The sequence below is a fragment of the Salvelinus namaycush genome, chromosome 2 (genome assembly GCF_016432855.1).
Source record: "Salvelinus namaycush isolate Seneca chromosome 2, SaNama_1.0, whole genome shotgun sequence".
In the NCBI taxonomy this organism is placed as follows: Eukaryota; Metazoa; Chordata; class Actinopteri; order Salmoniformes; family Salmonidae; genus Salvelinus; species Salvelinus namaycush.
Window position 1 is genome coordinate 54,699,301 of NC_052308.1, and position 22,262 is coordinate 54,721,562.

Sequence of the window (22,262 nt, forward strand, 5' to 3'; positions counted from 1 at the left end):
AAAAAACAAAATATATTTTAGACTTGAGATTCTTCAAAGTAGCCACCCTTTGCCTTGATGACAGCTTTGCACACTCTCGGCATTCTCTCAACCAGCTCCAATGCTTTTCCAACAGTCTTGAAGGAGTTCCCACATGTGCTGAGCACTTGTTAGCTGCTTTTCCTTCACTCTGCGGTCCAACTCATCCCAAACCATCTCAATTGGGCTGAGGTCGGGTGATTGTGGAGGCCAGGTCATCTGATGCAGCACTCCATCACTCTCCTTCTTGGTCAAATAGCCCTTACACAACCTGGAGGTGTGTTTTAGGTCATTGTCCTGTTGAAAAACATATGATAGTCCCACTAAGCGCAAATCAGATGGGATGGCACATCGCTGCAGACTGCTGTGGTAGCCATGCTGGTTAAGTGAATTCTAAATAAATCACAGACAGCAAAGCACCCCCACACCATCACACCTCCTCCTACATGCTTCACGGTGGGAACAACACATGCAGAGATCATCTGTTCACCTACTCTGCGTCTCACAAAGACATGGTGGTTGGAACCCAAAATCTAAAATTTGGACTAATCAGACCAAAAGACAGATTTCCGTTGGTCTGATGTCCATTGCTCGTGTTTCTTAGCCCAAGCAAGTCTCTTCTTCTTCTTGGTGTTCTTTAGTAGTGGTTTCTTTGCAGCAATTTGACCATGAAGGTCTGATTCAGTCTCCTCTGAACAGTTGATGTTGAGATGTGTCTGTTACTTGAACTCTGTGAAGCATTTATTTGGGCTGCAATGTGAGGTGCAGTTAATTGCCGATTTCTGAGGCTGGTAACTCTAATGAACTTATGCTCTGCAGCAGAGGTAACTCTGGGTCTTCCTTTCCTGTGGCGGTCCTCGTGAGAGCCAGCTTCATCATAGCACTTGATGGTTTTTGCGACTGCACTTGAAGAAATGTTCAAAGTTCTTGAAATGTTTCGTACTGACTGGCCTTCATGTCTTAAAGTAATGATGGATTGTCATTTCTCTTTGCCTATTTTTGCTGTTCTTGCCATAATATGGCAACCCTACCTTGTCACAACACAACTGATTGGCTCAAACACCATAGGAAGGAAATTCCACAAATTAACTTTTAACAAGGCACACAGGTGACTACCTCATGAAGCTGGTTGAGAGAATACCAAGAGTGTAAAAGCTGTCATCAAGGCAATGGGTGGCTACTTTGAAGAATGTCAAATATAAAATATATTTTGATTTGTTTAACACTTTTTTGGTTACTACATGATTCTATATGTGTTATTTCATAGTTTTGATGTCTTCACTATTATTCTAGAAAAAAGTTAAAAATAAAGAAAAAGCCTTGAATGAGTAGGTGTGTCCAAACTTTTGACTTGTACTGCAGAATGCCGGGAGCTGCTTTGACAGCTTCAACTCAGTTACACCTCCGTCATTGCCTTATCAAAAGTAAATGATATGCAGTATGCAGTTGTCGGTTATCTCGGGTTACTGCTGAACTTTACATAGACATATAAAAGGTAGCTGACAAGGGCTAATTGAGTGACTAACATAACAAGAGGAAAACTGCTGATGAAATACCACATTTTGCATTTTCTCCTTGTGTAGGCCTATTCAACTAGTCCAGTGAAGGGAAGGTTGATACCTAGTCAGTTGCACAAATGAATTCATTCAATCTAAATGTGTCTTCCGCATATAACTCAATCTCTCTGAATCAGAGACGTCCATGGCACCCGGGGAGCAGTTGTTGTTTGGGGGTTAACTGCCTAGTTCAAGAGCAGAATGGCAGATTTTTTTCCCCCTTCCCAGCTCTAGGATTTGAACCAGCGACCTTTCGGATACTGACCGGCACTGGGAGGAACATTACATTATGAGCTTGCAGTGGGAGCTTGATAATAGGTAGGGGGAACATGTGAGCATTGTAAACAATTATACCTCTCCAATATTACCCTCAGATTAGATCCACATGTCTACTTAGCTAAAGTATTCAATTGAATGATACGATATCCTCTGGACGTCTCACTGTACTTATATGGCACTTGGAGTTGAAGGATAAGGTGGCTAAAATGTTATAAAACTGATGATAGCTCCAAGCGATTCCATTTTTCCGACTTGCATAATTTCCACTTTTTGTGTTTCATCATATGATTACAGTAGTTTAATAGGAGAGTGGAAAAGGGGAGTTTGTTATTGAATAAATTGCTTGCCCTTTGTCAGTGAGCCCTTGTTAAACCCACACTGAGTCTATGTCCCAAAAGGCACCCTATGGGCCGTGGTCAGAAGTAGTGCACTATATAGAGAATAGGATGAAATTTGGAATGCATCTAAATTATAACAGGTTTTGTAAAAAGCACTTAATGGAAAATAATGTATTCCTTCTGTAATCAGAGGCTTGAATTCATTAAAATGGAAAACAGTGCTGTCCCATTTATAATCCACCACCTCAAATCAATCTGCTGTTTTATGTGGAGTGGGGAGGAAAGGGCAATATTATTTCAGGTAGAGGAGTGGGTCAACTGGAACTTTATGCTCATTTGCCAAGTGATTGTTGCCCCAACGTTTCCAGGTTTGTCACCAATCAGAGGGGTGATAAGATGACGCCGACAGACATGGCAGCTTTGCTTCTAGCTCCTAAGCAACTTTGCAGTGTTTTGGTTTTTTGTGTGTTATTTCTTACATTATTAGCCCAGAATGTTTTTTGTGTTTTTACATACAGACAGGAATAACTTTTGGATATCAGAGCGGTGGTAACTCACCAGCATTACGACCAGGAATACGACTTTCCCGAATTGGATCCTTTGTTCGTATCTCCGAGGGCAATTGAACTTATCCCAGAGACTGCTCCAAGTCGCCGCCGGCGGAGAAGAGGTATTTGGAGTGGACTTAGATTAGAGAGAGTTTACGTCACTTCCTCTTGAACTTGCAGACGTGTTGCTGTGCATTTTGTTGCCAACCTTACTTTGCTAGCTGACAACTTTACGGTTTTTACTTTTTACTTTTTAATTACCGTTTATATTTTTAGTTTTTCCCTCACAACTTTTTTCCCTCATTCAACTTTTTCACTCTGGATGCTTTATCTGGACATGGTTCGTCAGCACCTTCAACAGACGAAGCTAAGTAGTAACATTAACATGATGCCTTCTAATTGCAGTCGCTGTACTCATAATATACAGGAGAACGATTGCCTTATGGCGAGGATAGCTGTGCTGCAAGCATAGCTTCAGACGCAATTGTTAGGCAAGGGTAATTTCAGTGTAGGAAAGGATGAAACAGCGTCTGTGCCACCAGTCAGTACAGATAGTAGTATAAATCCCCCCGCACAGTCCCCGCAGCCGGACAACTTTCTCATGGCTTCTGGAGGGAAATGCTGTAGGAATGCTCAGCTGGTGTCGCTCATTCAGCCGACAGAAACTTTCAACCGGTTTTCCCCATTAAGTAGCGAGTCGGAGTCTGAGGCCGAGTCTTCTCTTGTCTCTACTCCTCCCATTACGGGGTCAGAGACGCCGAAGCTTCCCACCATTAGCTCTGACAAATTGAAAACCCTAGTCATTGGCGACTCCATTATCCGCAGTATTAGACTTAAAACGAATCACCCAGCGATCATACACTGTTTACCAGGGGGCAGGGCTACCGACGTTAAGGCTAATCTGAAGATGGTGCTGGCTAAAGCTAAAACTGGCGAGTGTAGAGAGTATAGAGATATTGTTATCCACGTCGGCACCAACGATGTTAGGATGAAACAGTCAGAGGTCACCAAGCGCAACATAGCTTCAGCGTGTAAATCAGCTAGAAAGATGTGTCGCATCGAGTAATTGTCTCTGGCCCCCTCCCAGTTAGGGGGAGTGATGAGCTCTACAGCAGTGTCTCACAACTCAATCGCTGGTTGAAAACTGTTTTCTGCCCCTCCCAAAAGATAGAATTTGTAGATAATTGGCCCTCTTTCTGGGACTCACCCACAAACAGGACCAAGCCGGACTGCCAGGACCTAGGATCAAGAGAGACACTTAAGTGTTTTAGTACTATATCTCTTGACACAATGATGAAAATAAGCATGGCCTCTAAACCTTCAAGCTGCATACTGGATCCTATTCCAACTAAACTACTGAAAGAGCTGCTTCATGTGCTTGGCCCTCCTATGTTGAACATAATAAACGGCTCTCTATCCACCGGATGTGTACCAAACTCACTAAAAGTGGCAGTAATAAAGCCTCTCTTGAAAAAGCCAAACCTTGACCCAGAAAATATAAAAAACTATGGGCCTATATCGAATCTTCCATTCCTCTCAAAGATTTTAGAAAAAGCTGTTGCGCAGCAACTCACTGCCTTCCTGAAGACAAACAATGTATACGAAATGCTTCAGTCTGGTTTTAGACCCCATCATAGCACTGAGACTGCACTTGTGAAGGTGGTAAATGACCTTTTAATGGCGTCAGACCGAGGCTCTGCATCTGTCCTCGTGCTACTAGACCTTAGTGCTGCCTTTGATACCATCGATCACCACATTCTTTTGGAGAGACAGGAAACCCAAATTGGTCTACACGGACAAGTTCTGGCCTGGTTTAGATCTTATCTGTCGGAAAGATATCAGTTTGTCTCTGTGAATGGTTTGTCCTCTGACAAATCAACTGTACATTTCGGTGTTCCTCAAGGTTCCGTTTTAGGACCACTATTGTTTTCACTATATATTTTACCTCTTGGGGATGTCATTCGAAAACATAATGTTAACTTTCACTGCTATGCGGATAACACACAGCTGTACATTTCAATGAAACATGGTGAAGCCCCAAAATTGCCCTCGCTAGAAGCCTGTGTTTCAGACATAAGGAAGTGGATGGCTGAAAACTTTCTACTTTTAAACTAGGACAAAACAGAGATGCTTGTTCTAGGTCCCAAGAAACAAAGAGATCTTCTGTTAAATCTGACAATTAATCTTGATGGTTGTAAAGTCGTCTCAAATAAAACTGTGAAGGACCTCGGCGTTACTCTGGACCCTGATCTCTCTTTTGACGAACATATCAAGACTGTTTCAAGGACAGCTTTTTTCCATCTACGTAACATTGCAAAAATCAGAAACTTTCTGTCCAAAAATGATGCAGAAAAATGTATCCATGCATTTGTTACTTCTAGGTTAGACTACTGCAATGCTCTACTTTCCGGCTACCCGGATAAAGCACTAAATAAACTTCAGTTAGTGCTAAATACGGCTGCTAGAATCCTGACTAGAACCAAGAAATTTGATCATATTACTCCAGTGCTAGCTTCCCTACACTGGCTTCCTGTTAAGGCAAGGGCTGATTTCAAGGTTTTACTGTTAACCTATAAAGCGTTACATGGGCTTGCTCCTACCTATCTTTCCGAGTTGGTCCTGCCGTACATACCTACACGTACGCTACAGTCACAAGATGCAGGTCTCCTAATTGTCCCTAGAATTTCTAAGCAAACAGCTGGAGGCAGGGCTTTCTCCTATAGATCTCCATTTTTATGGAATGGTCTGCCTACCCATGTGAGAGACGCAGACTCGGTCTCAACCTTTAAGTCTTTACTGAAGACTTATATCTTCAGTAGGTCATATGATTGAGTGTAGTCTGGCCCAGGAGTGTGAAGGTGAACGGAAAGGCTCTGGAGCAACGAACCGCCCTTGCTGTCTCTGCCTGGCCGGTTCCCCTCTCTCCACTGGGATTCTCTGCCTCTAACCAATATTACAAGGGCAGAGTCAATGTCTTACTGGTGATCTTTCATGCCGTCCCTAGGAGGGGTGCGTCACTTGAGTGGGTTGAGTTACTGACGTGATCTTCCTGTCTGGGTTGGCGCCCCCCCCCCCCCCCCCCTGGTTTGTGCTGTGGTGGAGATCTTTGTGGGCTATACTCGGCCTTGTCTCAGGATTGTAAGTTGGTGGTTGAAGATATCCCTCTAGTGGTGCGGGGGCTGTGCTTTGGCAAAGTGGGTGGGGTTATATCCTTCCTGTTTGGCCCTGTCCGGGGGTATCATCGGATGGGGCCACAGTGTCTCCTGACCCCTCCTGTCTCAGCCTCCAGTATTTATGCTGCAGTAGTTTATGTGTCGGGGGGCTGGGGTCAGTTGGTTATATCTGGAGTACTTGTCCTGTCTTATCCGGTGTCCTGTGTGAATTTAAGTATGCTCTCTCTAATTCTCTCCTTCTCTCTTTCTTTCTCTCTCTCGGAGTACCTGAGCTCTAGGACCATGCGTCAGGACTACCGGGCATGATGACTCCTTGCTGTCCCCAGTCCACCTGGCCTTGCTGCTGTTCTAGTTTCAACTGTTCTGCCTGCGGCTATGGAACCCTGACCTGTACACCGGACGTGCTACCTGTCCCAGACCTGCTGTTTTCAACTCTCTAGAGACCACAGGAGCGATAGAGATACTCTTAATGATCGGTTATGAAAAGCCAACTGACATTTACTCCTGATTATTATTTGACCATGCTGGTCATTTATGAACATTTGAATATCTTGGCCATGTTCTGTTATAATCTCCACCCGGCACAGCCAGAAGAGGACTGGCCACCCCTCATAGCCTGGTTCCTCTCTAGGTTTCTTCCTAGGTTTTGGCCTTTCTAGGGAGTTTTTCCTAGCCACCGTGCTTCTACACTTGCATTGCTTGCTGTTTGGGGTTTTAGGCTGGGTTTCTGTACAGCACTTCGAGATATTAGCTGATGTACGAAGGGCTATATAAAATAAACTTGATTTGATTTGACTTCAACCGCTTCTGAGTATATTACTCGCTAATGTTCAGTTTCTGGACAATAAAGTAGATGAGCTCAGGGCGAGGGTCTCCTTCCAGAGAGACATCAGGGACTGTAACATACTGTTTCACAGAATCATGGCTCTCTCGAGATATACTGTCCCCGTACATAGGGCCAGCTGGGTTCTCATTTCATCGTGCAGACAGGAATGAAGAACTCTCCGGAGCAAACAAAGGCAGGGTTGTAAGCTTCATGATTAACTACTCATGGTGTGATTGTGATAACATACAAAAACTTAAGTCCTTTTGTTCACCCAACCTATAATACCTCACAATCAAATGCCGACTGTATTACCTCCCAAGATAATTTTCTTCGGTTATAATCGCAGCCGTGTATATTCCCCCTGAAGACGATACCACAATGGCCCTAAAGGAACTACACTGGACTTTATGCAAACTGGAAACCACATATCCTGAGGCCGCATTTATTGGAGCTGGGGATATTCAAAAAACAAATTTGAGGAAAACACTCCCGAAGTTCTATAAACACATTGACTGTAGTACTCACTTAGGGAAAACACTAGATCACTGCAATTTGCCTTTCTGAAATGCCTACAAGGCCCTCCCCCGCCCTCCCTTTGGCAAATCAGATCATGACTTTACTCCTCCCTTCCTATAGGCAGAAACTCAAACAGGAAGTACCTGTGCTACGATCTATTCAACGCTGGTCTGACCAATTGGAATCCATGCTTCAAGATTGTTTTGATCACGCGGACTGGGATATGTTCCGGGTAGCCTCTGAGAATAACATTGATGCTTACACAGAAACGGTGACTGAGTTCATCAGGAAGTGTATAGGGTATGTTGTTCCCACAGTGACTATTAAAACCTTCCCTCCGTAAGGCAATCAAACAGGCAAAACGTCAGTACAGAGAAAGTGGAGTCGCAATTCAACGGCTCAGACACGAGACGTATGTGGCAGGGTCTACAGAATATCACAGATTATAAAGGGAAAACCAGCCACGTCGTGGACACCGCCTTCTTGCTCCCAGACAAGTTAAACACCTTTCTTTGCCCGCTTTGAGGATAACACAGTGCCACCAATGCGGCCCGCTCCCAAGGACTGTAGGCTCTCATTCTCCGTGGCAGACGTAAGACATTTAAGCATGTTAACCCTCGCAAGGCTGCCGGCCTAGACAGGATCCCTAGCCACGTCCTCAGAGCATGTGCAGACCAGCTGGCTGGAGTGTTTACAGACATATTCAATCTCTCCCTATCCCAGTCTGCTGTCCCCACTTGCTTCAAGATGTCCAACATTGTTCCTGTACCCAATAAAGCCAAGGTAACTGAACTAGCACTAACGTCTGTCATTGTCAGGTGCTTTGAGAGGCTAGTTAAGGATCATATCCCCACTACCTTACCTGACACACTAGACCCACTTCAATTTGCTTACCGCCCCAATAGATCCACGGACGATGCAATCGCAATCGCACTGCAAACTTCCCTATCCCATTTGGACAAGAGGAATACCTATGTCAGAATGCTGTTCATTCATATAGCTCAGCCTTCAACACCATAGTATCCTCTAAGTTCATCATTAGGCTCGGGGCCCTGGGTCTGAACCCTAACATGTAAAACTGGGTACTGGACTTCCTGACGGGCCGCCACCAGGTGGTGAAGGTAGGAAACAACACCTCCACTTCGCTGACCCTCAACACAGGGGCACCACAAGGGTGCGTACTCAGCCCCCTCCTGTACCCCCTGTTCACACATGACTGCGTGGCCATGCATGCCTCCAACTCAATCATCAAGTTTGCAGATGACACAACAGTAGTAGGCCTGATTACCATCAATGACGGAACAGCCTACAGGGAGGAGGTGAGGGTCCTGGCGGAGTGGTACAGGGAAATAATTTCTTCCTCAATGTCAACAAAACGAAGGAGCTGATCCTGGACTTCAGGAAACAGCAGAGGGAGCACACCGCTATGCACATCAACGGCACCACAGTGGAGATGGTAGAAAGCTTCAGGTTCCTCGGCATACACATCACTGACAATCTGAATTGGTCCACCCACAAAGACAGTGTGATGAAGAAGGAGCAACCTCAGGAGGCTGAAGAAATGCGACTTGACCCCTAAGACCATCGGAAAATTTGACAGTTGCACAATTGACAGCATCCAGTCAGGCTGTATCACAGTCTGGTACGGCAACTGCACCGCCCACAACCACAGGCCTCTCCAGAGGATGGTATGGTCTGCCCAACGCATCACCCTCCAGGACACCTACAGCACCCGATGTCACAGGAAGGCCAAAAAGATTATCAAGGACATCAACCACCCGAGCCATGGCCAGTTCACCCCGCTATCATCCAGAAGGTGAGGTCAGTACAGGTGTACCAAAGCTGGGACCCAGAGACTGAAAAACTGCTTCTATCTCAAGGCCATCAGATGGCTACCACCCGGCTACTCAACCCTGCACCTTAGAGGCTGCTGCCCTATATACAGTACATAGACATGGAATCCCCGGCCACTTTAAAACTGGAACACTAGTCACTTTAATAATGTTTACATACTGCTACTCTTCTCATATGTATATACTGTATTCTATTCTACTCTATTTAGTCAATGCCACTCCGACATTGATCATCATAATATTTATATATTTCTTAATTCCATTATTTTACTTTTAGATTTGTGTATTGTTGTCAATTATTAGATACTACTGCACTGTTGGAGCTAGGAGCACAAGCATTTCACTACACCCTCAATAAAATCTGCTAAATATGTGTATTTGACCAATACATTTTATTTAGACTTTGATTTGAATACACACCCATAAATTAATTATATTCATTTATTAGGTAGGAATCTTCAAGTGTCGCTGGACTGTGCCTTAAACATATTGCAGCATTGTATTGTCTTGTGTTAGTGTATCCACACTGATATTACACATTGATATTCAAATATTGTTTCCTAGTTTAGGCTAAAATCTTTAAAATTGAACTTGACATCTTCATTTTGACTAGGCAACCTTAGGGCAACCATCATTTCTGTTTTAAGAATTCTCCACTGTACCTTAAACCTAATGAGTTAGGATAAGTATAACCTACCCATTGTATATTCTCTTCTCAGTCTCAAGAGCTAAAATAACCCCCTTTTTTTCTTGTCCGTACATTTCTACATACCTGTGATCACTAATAGTGTGAATTGTGAAGTTATTTTTTTTCTCACTTTAGTTCCGTGCTAGGCTAAATAGCTTACCGCTAGCTAGCCATATTCAGTTTGGCTACTCACAGTCTTTCAATGGTAAAATCGATTTTTCTGCTGGTAAAGATAGTCTGCTACTTCATTCTATTCTGTTTTACAAACTATACAAATTGGACAGCTGCTTAGCAATTATTTTAGACTACCTATCACTATAAAATACAGGGAATGGAGGTTCATGCGTGGGGAGATGCATGGGGAGTGAGTAGCTCCCTTTTGTAACATCAAAAATGTGATTATATGTATACTGAACAAAAATATAAATGCAACATGTAACAATTTCAACGATTTTACTGAGTTACAGTTCATATGAGGAAATCATTCAGCTTAAATACATTCTTTAGGCCCTAATCTATGGATTTCACATGACTGGGAACACAGATATGCATCTGTTGGTCACATGTACCTTAAAAGAAATGTGCCTCACAATGGTCCTCAGGATCTCGTCATGGTATTTCTGTCCATTCAAATTGCCATAGATAAAATGGTATTGTGTTTGTTGTCTGTAGCTTATGCCTGCCCATACCTTAACCCCAACTCCACCACGGGGCACTCTGTTCACAACATTGACATCAGCAAACCACTCGCCCACACGACGCCATACACATGGTCTGCAGTTGTGAGGCCGGTTGGCCGTACTGCCAAATTCTCTAAAACAATGTTGGAGGAGGCTTATGGTAGAGAAATGAACATTCAATTATCTGGCAAGCACTCTGGTGGACATTCCTGCAGTCAGCATGCCAAATGCACACTCACTCAAAACTTGAGACATCTGTGGCATTGTGTTGTGTGACAAACCTGTACATTTTAGTGGCCTTTGTTCATCTGAACAAACAATAGTACGCAAGTATAAACACCATGGAACCACGCAGCCGTCATACCGCTCAGGAAAGAGACGCATTCTGTCTCCTAGAGATTAACTTACTTTGGTGCGAAAAGTGCAAATCAATCCCAGAACAACAGCAAAGGACCTTGTGAAGATGCTGGAGGAAACAGGTACAAAGGTATCTATATCCACAGTAAAATGAGTCCTATATCGACATAACCTGAAAGGTCGCTCAGCAAGGAAGAAGCCACTGCTCCAAAACCGCCATAAAAAAGCCAGACGATTTGCAACTGCACATGGGGACAAAGATCGTACTTTTTGGAGAAATGTCCTCTCGTCTAATGAAACAAAAATAGAACTGTTTGTTTATAATGACCATCGTTATATTTGGAGGAAAAAGGGGGAGGCTTGCAAGCCGATGAACACCATCCCAACTGTGAAGCATGGGGGTGGCAGCATCATGTTGTGGGGGTGCTTTGCTGCAGGAGGGACTGGTGCACTTCACAAAATAGATGGCATCATGAGGAAATAAAATTGTGTGGATATATTGAAGCAACATCTCAAGACATCAGTCAAGAAGTTAAAGCTTGGTCGCAAATGGGTCTTCCAAATGAACTTTGACCCCAAGCATACTTCAAAGTTGTGGCAAAATGGCTGAAGGACAACAAAGTCAAGGTATTGGAGTGACCATCACAACGCCCTGACCTCAATCCTATAGAAAATGTGTGGGCAGAACTGAAAAAGCATGTGCGAGCTTGAAGGCCTACAAACCTGACTCAGTTATACCAGCTCTGTCAGGAGGAATGGGTCAAAATTCACTTAACTCATTGTGGGAAGGCTACCCGAAACGTTTGACCAAATTTAAACAATTTAAAGGCAATGCTACCAAATACTAATTGAGTGTATGTAAACTTCTGACCCACTGGGAATATGATGAAAGAAATAAAAGCTGAAATAAATCATTCTCTCTACTATTATTCTGACATTTCACATTCTTAAAATAAAGTGGTGATCCTAACTGACCTAAGACAGGAAATTTTTACTAGGATTAAATGTCAGGAATTGTGAAAAACTGAGTTTAAATGTATTTGGCTAAGGTGTATGTAAACTTCTGACTTCAACTTTATGTTGTTAAGGTACTGTGTTCTGGGGATAAGAGAAGTTGGAGAGAAGTTACCAGGGCCAGTCATAAAGATGGCAAACTTCCTAACACACACTAAAGCAAAAAAAATAAAGTCTACAATATTGTTACTTTACCTATGTTTCAGTTTTTAATGTGTGTTGTTTTTATTGTACATCATTATTTTATAATAAAAAACTATTGTAATGAAAAGCACTATATAAAGTAAATGTATTATGTATTATTTTCTGACATGTCGGCAGAAACATTGCTCTTTTTATGTGTTTTGTTTGGTAAATAGTTTTGTAAATATGAATTCACATTTGTGTTGCCATTAAATAAACATTAAATTATTTAAATCAATATTGTCAACATGTTTATATAAATGGGGGAGGGTGGACAGAGAGTTAAAAAAATGAACCTCAAAAGTTTCTTTGAGGAACCATTGTAAGGGGTTCTTCGAATAACCTTTTTCAAGGGTTCTTCGAAGAACTTATAGGGGTTCCCCCACAGTTTCAATGTTAAGAACCCCTAAAGGATACTCCAGGAACCTTTTATTTTTAGAGTGTAGCTTCACCATCTAAATTAACTAGCTAGTTAGCTAGCAAGCTAGACTTGTTTTTATGAATTTCTAAACCATTTAAATGGCTATACAAATAGACGGCTAATGTAGCAAATGTTTCGAACTAGCTAACCATGCGATAGCTAGCTAGATAATAGGCATTTTCAATTTAAACAACTTTATTAATTACTAAATTTGCTAACATTAGATAGTTAATCCAGAGATTCTTACCTTTGCCTCGATTCAACAGTCTCGTCCAGAAAATCATGGCCCTGGTGAGTGACAATAAGCTTGAGACAGGCATTTTTAGTTCTGTATGATAGCCACAGAAGCAGGCAATTAGCATTTACATTTGGGGGGGGGGGGGGGGGGTACTGTAGGCTTACGCCAGGGTAAGACTACGGTACCCGAAACACAGCCTTTATTTGAAGTGATACTAAAATCCACAATGGATAGAATGAATGTTGGAAAAACGATTGGAACCATTTCCGTGTTTGACCTCAAGGTTTTATGGGTATTATGACGTGTCCACTTGGTCTCAATTGGCTCTTTCGAGTACCAAATGCCCCTCTTGTCTAGCTCAGCCTGCGGGGACCGCAGTGGGTAGAGGTACAGTGATTTTGGCATCCGGGGACACTTGAAGAGTTTGATTGCAAAAATATGATATACAGTACAGCAATTTTTGATATATGTTCTCATACTTTAAAATGTTTTACTTTAGATGTGCTTGAAAAAATTATTTTTTTATTAATGTGATATCCAACTAGGTCTTGTCCAGAGCCAGTTGAGCTATAGAGGTTTAAGCTTTATGATACATAATTTCCATTATATTTGTCTGTTCTGTCGCAAGTTAGGTTAAAACAAATATTTGTTCCACACTTAGGAACGTAATCAGAACCTTATTTTATTAAGTTAACCCCTGGCTTAGTCAGCCAGATGTAGTGATTGACAGCTGCCACTCTCAGCTGTTTGTGCTGGCTATAGCTAGCATTACGTTAACTTTGAGCTTGTGTGTCGTAGACCTTTTGATTATGGTTCTCTTTGACAGTTTATTGGAGACTGTGATATCTGTTCCTGTTGGCCCGAAATAAGAAACTTTTTCTACTCAGCTGAAAGGAAACAACCTAGCCTCGGCTACAAACATACGAGGCTGCACAGCGGGCTTTGTCATTCCAACAATAAGAATCAATCCATCCTTGACCGGCAAATTAAATCCAGACTTTCAATGTCCTCAAGTCCTCAAATCCTTCCCTAAAGTGTATATAATTAAACTCAAAAAGCTTCCGTGATTTATGTTCTTTTTTTTTTACTATAAAATGTTCCAAAAGTTGCTTAAATGTCCAAAAAGAAAACTATAATTTTATATGCTGCCAGTGGCAGACTTACCAATAGGCAGAAAAGGCAACTGCCTCAGGACTCACATCAACAAGGGGACTCATGGGCTAGACATAAAAAGATGTTGCATTTTTGATGCAACATACACTACCGGTCAAATACATTGTAGAATAATAGTCAAAACATCAAAGCTATGAAATAACACATATAGAATCATGTAGTAACCAAAAAAGTGTTAAACAAATCAAAATATATGTTATAATTTGAGATTCTTCAAATAGCCACCCGTTGCCTTGATGACAGCTTTGCACACTCTTGGCATTCTCTCAACCAGCTTCATGAGGCACCTGGAATGCATTTCAATTAACAGGTGTGCCTTCTTAAAAGTTAATTTGTGGAATTTCCTTCCTTCTTAATGTGTTTGAACCGATTGGTTGTGTTGTGACAAGGTAGGGGGGTATACAGAAGATAGCCCTATTTGGTAAAAGACCAAGTCCATATTATGGCAAGAACAGCTCAAATAAGCAAAGAGAAACGACAGTCCATTATTACTTTAAGACATGAAGGTCAGTCAATACGAAAAACTTCAAGAACTTTGAAAGTATCTTCAAGTGCAGTTGCAAAAACCATCAAGTCCTATGATAAGGGGACGGCAGGTAGCCTAGTGGTTAGGGCATTGGGCCAGTAATGGAAAGGTTGCCCGATCGAATCCCAGAGCTAACAAGGTAAAAATGTGTTGTTATGCCCCTGAACAAGGCTGTTAGCCCACTGTTCCCCAGTAGACCGTCATTGTAAATAAGAATTTGTTCTAACCTCTTGACGCTAGGGGTCAGATTTTTATTTTTATTTTTTTTAATAACGTTCCCAAGGTAAACGGACTATTTCTCAGGTCCAGATCGTAGAATATGCATATAATTTACAGATTAGGATAGAAAACACTCCAAAGTTTCCAAAACTGTCAAAATATTGTCTGTGAGTATAACAAAACTGATTCTGCAGGCGAAAACCTGAGGAAATCTAACCCGGAAGTGATTTTTTTTTTTTTTTTTTAATCTGTGTTTCCTGGCCCATCTTTCTTCCATTTAAAGGGGTATCAACCAGATTCCTTTTCCAATGGCTTCCTCTGGCTGTGACCAGGCTTTAGACATAGTTTCAGGCTTTTATTTTGAAAAATGAGCGAGATTTTTCAAAACTAGTCAGGTGTCCTCTGATTAGTTCCTGCGCGCGAGTGGGGTAGCTCTCCATTTTCTTTCTCTCTTTTATTGAACAGGTTACGGTCCGGTTGAAATATTATCGATTATGTTTGTTAAAAACAACCTGAGGATTGATTATAAAAAACATTTGACATGTTTCTACGACCATTACGGATACTTTTTGGAATTTAATATTTATCGAACAAAAAGAACATTTGTTGTGTAACTGGGGGTCTCGTGAGTGCAAACATCCGAAGATTATCAAAGGTAAGCGATTAATTTTATTGCTTTTCTGACTTTCGTGACCATGCTAATTTGGGGCTAGCTGTTGTAGCATTGATTGATACACTCACAAAAGCTTGGATTGCTTTCGCTGCAAAGCATATTTTCAAAATCTGACACGATAGGTGGATTAACAACAAGCTAAACTGTGTTTTGGTATATTTCACTTGTGATTGCATGATTATAAATATTTTTAGTAATATTTTTGAATCTGATACGTTTGGGAATTTTCTTCTGTCTTTCAGGACCGGAACGAGGCTGTAGTTTTCTGAACATAACGCGCAACCCAAATGGCGTTTTTTTGTTATAAAAGTAATATTTATTGAACAAAAATAACATTTATTGTGGAACTGGGAGTCTCGTGAGTGCAAACATCCAAAGATTATCAAAGGTAAGCGATTAATTTTATTGCTTTTCTGACTTTCGTGACCATGCTAATTTGGGGCTAGCTGTTGTAGCATTGATTGATACACTCACAAAAGCTTGGATTGCTTTCGCTGCAAAGCATATTTTCAAAATCTGACACGATAGGTGGATTAACAACAAGCCAAGCTGTGTTTTGGTATATTTCACTTGTGATTGCATGATTATAAATATTTTTAGTCATATTTTTGAATCTGATACGTTTGGGAATTTTCTTCTGTCTTTCAGGACCGGAACGAGGCTGTAGTTTTCTGAACATAACGCGCAACCCAAATGCCGTTTTTTTGTTATAAAAGTAATATTTATCGAACAAAAATAACATTTATTGTGTAACTGGGAGTCTCGTGAGTGCAAACATCCAAAGATTATCAAAGGTAAGCGATTAATTTTATTGCTTTTCTGACTTTCGTGACCATGCTAATTTGGGGCTAGCTGTTATTGCATTGAATGATATACTCACAAAAGCTTGGATTGCTTTTGCTGCAAAGCATATTTTCAAAATCTGACACGATAGGTGGATTAACAACAAGCTAAGCTGTGTTTTGGTATATTTCACTTGTGATTGCATGATTATAAATATTTTTTGTCATATTTTGCGCCCTGCAATTCAGCGGTTGTTTAGGAAAATGATCCCGTAAAAGGGATCCGTAGCGCAGAGAAGTTTTAACTGACTTGCCTAGTTAAAATAAAGGTTAAATGAAGAAGAAAAATGAATTGGGTCTCATGAGGACCCCCACAGGAATGGAAGACTCAGAGGTACCTCTGCTGCAGAACATAAGTGCATTAGAGTTACCAGCCTCAGAAACTGCAGACAAAACAAATACTTCACAGAGTTCAAGTAGCAGACACATCTCAACATCAACTGTTCAGAGGAGACTGTGTGAATCAGGCCTTCATGGTCGAATTGCTGCAAAGGAACCACTACTAGAGAACACCAATAAGAAGAAGAGACTTGCTTGGGCCAAGAAACACGAGCAATGGACATTAGACCGGTGGAAATCTGTCTTTTGGTCTGGAGTCGAATTTGAGATTATTGGTTCCAACTGCCATGTCTTTGTGAGACACGGTGTGAGTGAACGGATGATCTCCGCATGTGTATTTCCCATCGTAAAGCATGGATGAGGAGGTGTGATGTGTGGGGTTGCTTTGCTGGTGACACTGTGATTTATTTAGAATTCAAGGCACACTTAACCAGCATGGCTACCACAGCATTCTGCAGAGATACGCCATCCCATCTGGTTTGGTTTAGTGGGACTATCATTTGTTTTTCAACAGGACAATGACCCAACACAACTACATGCTGTGTAAGAGCTATTTTACCAAGAATGAGAGTGATGAAGTGCTGCATCAGATGACCTGGCCTCCACAATCACCCGATCTCAACCCAATTGAGATGGTTTGGGATGAGTCAGACCACAGAGTGAAGGAAAAGCAGCCAACAAGTGCTCAGCATATGTGGGAACTCCTTCAAGACTGTTGGAAAAGCATTCCAGGTGAAGCTGGTTGAGAGAATGCCTAGATTGTGCAAAGCTGTCATCAAGGCAAAGGGTGGCTATTTGAAGAATATTAAATATACAATATTTACATTTGTTTAACTGCTTTTTGGTTACAACGCGATTCCATATGTGTTATTTCATAGTTTTGATGTCTTCACTATTATTCTACAATGTAGCAAATAGTAAAAATAAAGAAAAACCCTTGAATGAGTAGGTATTCTAAAACTTTTGACTGGTACTGTATTTTTGATGGTGCATTTTTTGAAAAATAGGTGGTGGGGGGGACCTCAGACTCGTCTCTGCCTGGGGCCTCGAAATCACTAAGTCTGCCTCTGTACGCTGCTCACCCTCTGCATACAATACTTGTGATATTTGACTGTTTAAACAGATTATTTTTGTATTCATGTATTGATACTTTATTACATGTGTTCTTGCAGAGTTGTGCACGCGGTCTCTCTCGGGCACGCTCTGATCACAAAGTCACCTCGTGCAAGTGAGCAGCCTTCTAGCAAGCTAGCTAGCAAAATGGTTAACCTTTTCTCAATAGGGGGTGCTGTTTTCACTTTGTAAAAATTTCGTTCCCAAATTAAACTGCCTCGTACTCAATTCTTGCTCGTACAATATGCATATTATTATTACTATTGGATAGAAAACACTCTCTAGTTTCTAAAACCGTTTGAATTATATCTGTGAGTAAAACAGAACTCAAGTTGGAGCAAACTTCCTGTGAGGAAGTGAGAAATCTTAAATCAGGCAGGCTGTTCTGGGGTCAGTTTATTAATTTTCATGTCTTCTATTGGTCGACATGCACTGCATACGCCTTCCCCTAGATGTCAGCAAATAGTGAGAATTGGAATGGAGTTGCTAGGCAGATCTGAGGCCATATAAAGGGTCTTGGAACGTGGGGTGCAGTCTTTTCAACATTCGCCATGACGCAAGACAGACCTCAGGATGGCGTTCTGGAAAGCTCCCGTTACAGGCCTTAGATATATCCGGCTCTGATTTTATTCGATATAGGTGTTAAAGACATCATAATGTTGTTATTTTAAACCGAGTTATATCAGTTTATATCAGTATATTGCGATTTTCGGATATTTCTTTGTGCTGCGTTATAGTGAGTTGGGCACGTCTGGGCCACATGGCTAATGTTTACTGCTAATTCCAAAGTTGAAGGCGACAATCTACAACCGGAGCAACGATTCTTCTGGACAAAGGACAACTTGCCCAAGATTCTGATGGAAGCACATCAAAAAGTAAGAAGTATTTATGATGTTAATTCGTTGTTCTGTTGAAAAATGTGAAACTACTATTCCGCCATTAATTTCGGTGCGGTCTCGCTTTAACGGACGCTGTATGTCGTAGTAACCTTAATTTTAAAAATCTAACACAGCGGTTGCATTAAGAACTAATGTATCTTTCATTTGCTGTCCAACCTGTATTTTTTAGTCAAGTTTATGATTAGTTACTGATTAGATTAGGTGCCTCTCCCAAGATTTCTCCCGACATTTTGTTGGCAGCTTGGCTACTATTCTCATTGTATAACCCCGATTTGTGCCGCTAAATATGCACATTTTCGAACAAACTCTATATGTATTGTGTAATATGATGTTATAGGACTGTCATCTGAAGAAGTTTGAGAAGGTTAGTGAAAAAATTAATATCTTTTGCTGGTTTATTCGTTATCGCTATTGTTGGCTTGAATCAATGCTGTTGTGTGGTTGGCTATTGTAGTAAGCTAATATAATGCTATATTGTGTTTTCGCTGTAAAACACTTAAAAAATCTGAAATATTGGCTGGATTCACAAGATCTTTGTCTTTCATTTGCTGTACGCTGTGTATTTTTCATAAATGTTTTATGATGAGTATTTAGGTAATTCACGTTGGTCTCTGTAGTTATTCTAGTTGCTTTGGTGAGAGTTGTGATGGTGGCTGCAATGTAAAACTATGATTTATACCTGAAATATGCACATTTTTCTAACAAAACATATGCTATACAATAAATATGTTATCAGACTGTCATCTGATGAAGTTGTTTCTTGGTTAGTGACTATTTATATCTTTATTTGGTCGAAATTGTGATAGCTACCTATGCAGGAAAAAAATGGTGGAAAAAAAAAGTTGTGACTTTTGCTATCGTGGTTAGCTAATAGAAATACATATTGTGTCTTCCCTGTAAAACATTTTAAAAATCAGAAATGATGGCTGGATTCACAAGATGTGTATCTTTCATCTGGTGTCTTGGACTTGTGATTTAATGATATTTAGATGCTAGTATTTACTTGTGACACTATGCTAGGCTATGCTAGTCAGCTTTTTTACTGATGGGGGTGCTCCCGGATCCGGGATTGTGATGAAGTAGAAGTTAATGGCTAATTTCCAAGTGGTCTAAACATACAAATAACACATGTAAATTGTTTTAAACATGTTTACTACTTACGCACAGTAACATATGTAACATTCTGACATGAACAAATACATTTGAAATTGCATTCTTACCTGAAGTGGGAAATATATAAATAAATCACACAGAGATGTCCGGCTTCAAGTCACTTGTAATGAGTGAGTTTGGAAACCCCGTTCGCCCCTATAGCAATTCCTAGGTATAACCAATCAAACTCAGATCAGACATCAATAGAGCTCCCAGATCGTATAATCAACATTTAGATAAATTAATAGTATATTACTTACTGGTACACATTATGATTCTGTATTATTATGTTGTTATTATTAAAGCACTTTTAATTCTATCACACACTCACCTTCAAAATTAGTCATCACCCCGATAACATCACCATTGACCTTAAGTGCTGTATGTCATGACTGTCCTGTGAGGATCCGAATAGGTCAGATCAGCTTGGCAATGGATGACCGTAACCAGACCTTCTCTCACCACAGATGGGGGAGCTGCTGTGGAGGTTGACACCTCACGCACTGTTGTAAATTAAAGGAGAGGAGATCCAAGGTCTCTCTCTCCAAATTAACACAGGAATGTTACTTTGTCTCCAGAGACTTTTCCCGCCAAAAGTCTAACACGTTCTAAAGCGAATACTGGAACAATATTCCTAACAGAGAATGTGGGGAATGGTCAGAGGCAAGCTAAATAATAATAATGTCATATGGGTTATTATTTTGTGATTTTATTAAAAAGGTTATAAGGGAAATACAGTAACTGGAAAAGTATGTACAAAGTCTCCATCCTTAACGTTGGGTATGAAATATGAAAAATTCTGGAAATATTTTTGTTAAGATATGAATGTCATGTTAGGAGCCATAAGAGATCATTTATCTCCTATAAACTTTGCACAGTAAGTATCCACGCCCCGAGTGAGGTCAGAGAGCTTGTCAGCCTGCCGGAACCGTCCCTCGACCAGAGTGCATAAAAGGATTGGTAAAGAAATTAACATTGAGACCAGAAAGGGTAATGGCTAATTGCTATCTTCCAAGGAGCATCTTCCAGAGTGAACAACAGTTGAAGACGGGGTGGGGGCCTTTTGGAAAATCAGAGCCTTACAAGCGTGCTGCTGAAAGACACAACACCCTTCCTAATGAGGACTGGTTCAGACAGAGATCCATATGTGCCATATGTTGTGTCAGTCCGCTAGGGACATTTTCCTAATTTATTAAGTGTGTATGTTTATCCTGTGTTATAATTTGGGGAGCAAGTAAATAAATAATGAAACCAATTTGTTTACTACTGAATCATAAGTAAGGCTGTTTGTTTTGTAGATGCAGGAGTTTACGACTGTTCAGAATGAGGATTTATGGATGTGATAGGTAAATACCTTTAGTGTTTAATTTGGGAGACGGTAATTCATTAAACAACTGCTTTCGTGGTGCCCCACATTCCTAATGAGTTAATTGTTACATGATTAATTTAATATGGTTAGTTGGTTCGATAAATAACAGTCATCAGATTAATGAAAGTGAAGTCATGACATGTATGAAAGTGTTACATTCAGGAACTCTTTTGACATTCTTTGAACTTACATTCTTTGTATGGCTCTTTTGTATTTGACCTTATATGGACCTTTTAACATTATTTTGTCTTATATATGGCTCTTAACACATCACCAGGAAATCTTTTTTTCCTCTCTCTCTCTCATAGCAACAGGAACTCTTTTATACCCAAGTTAGTGCTCAACTGTATCGTAGTCCATGAGCTTTTTTGTTTCTGTACTCGGCTCTATTATAAGTCCATGAGCACTTTTATGTTTTTTGCACACTAAACAGTTTCTTTCTGTATTGGCCAGTAGTTGTCTTTTTTTTATTCAATAGATATACTGCTGGTACTGGTATGGTTGAACAGGAGTTGTCCATGAGACCATTGCTTGTGTATTTACATAGTGCATTTGCTGGTAATTGTTGGTCCTGCATTGTAACAGGCTGGAGTTCCAAGGTTGTCATTTATGAAGAACTTTGATGGTCTGCATTCTCTCCTAGGCGACTGAGACTTTTGCTCTACTTCACTGTGCGATCACTTTGAGCTGGTGACGGAGGAGCTGGAACTTCTTCGTCCAAGGGTAAGTGCACAGGAGTCTCTTCTGGCAGAGGCATTGGGATGTCCACAGGTGTGTCCTATTTGGGGTCAACTGCATGTTCTGCCGGTTCTACATCAGTACTTTCTCTTCTTTCTGGGTACGCCCAAGACGGTATTTCATATCTGTAGTATTCATCATTGACGTCGTCATCGTCCTGTTCGAGTTCTTCCATTTTTCTGTTACTTTGGTTTGTTCTTCTTTTCTTTGGCTTTGAGTTTTGCTGTGTTTGAACTTCAAGGGGCAAGTGGTCACACGGTATGAGTAAGTGGACACAAGACTCGTCTGGCCGGTCCTTTTCCTTGTTCAAATTTCAGTTCATAGATCGGAATGTCTTCTCCCACCTGGCGTACAACTGTGTGAATGTTCTCTTCCCAGTGATTACGAAGTTTGCCTGTACCTCCACGTGGTGTCATGTTTCTGATGAGCACACGATCACCTGGTTGCAACACTGAGGTTCTGATTTTAATGTTGTAGTTCCTTTTACCTCTGCCTTAACTTTTTTACATTCTCCCTTGCAATTCTGTATGC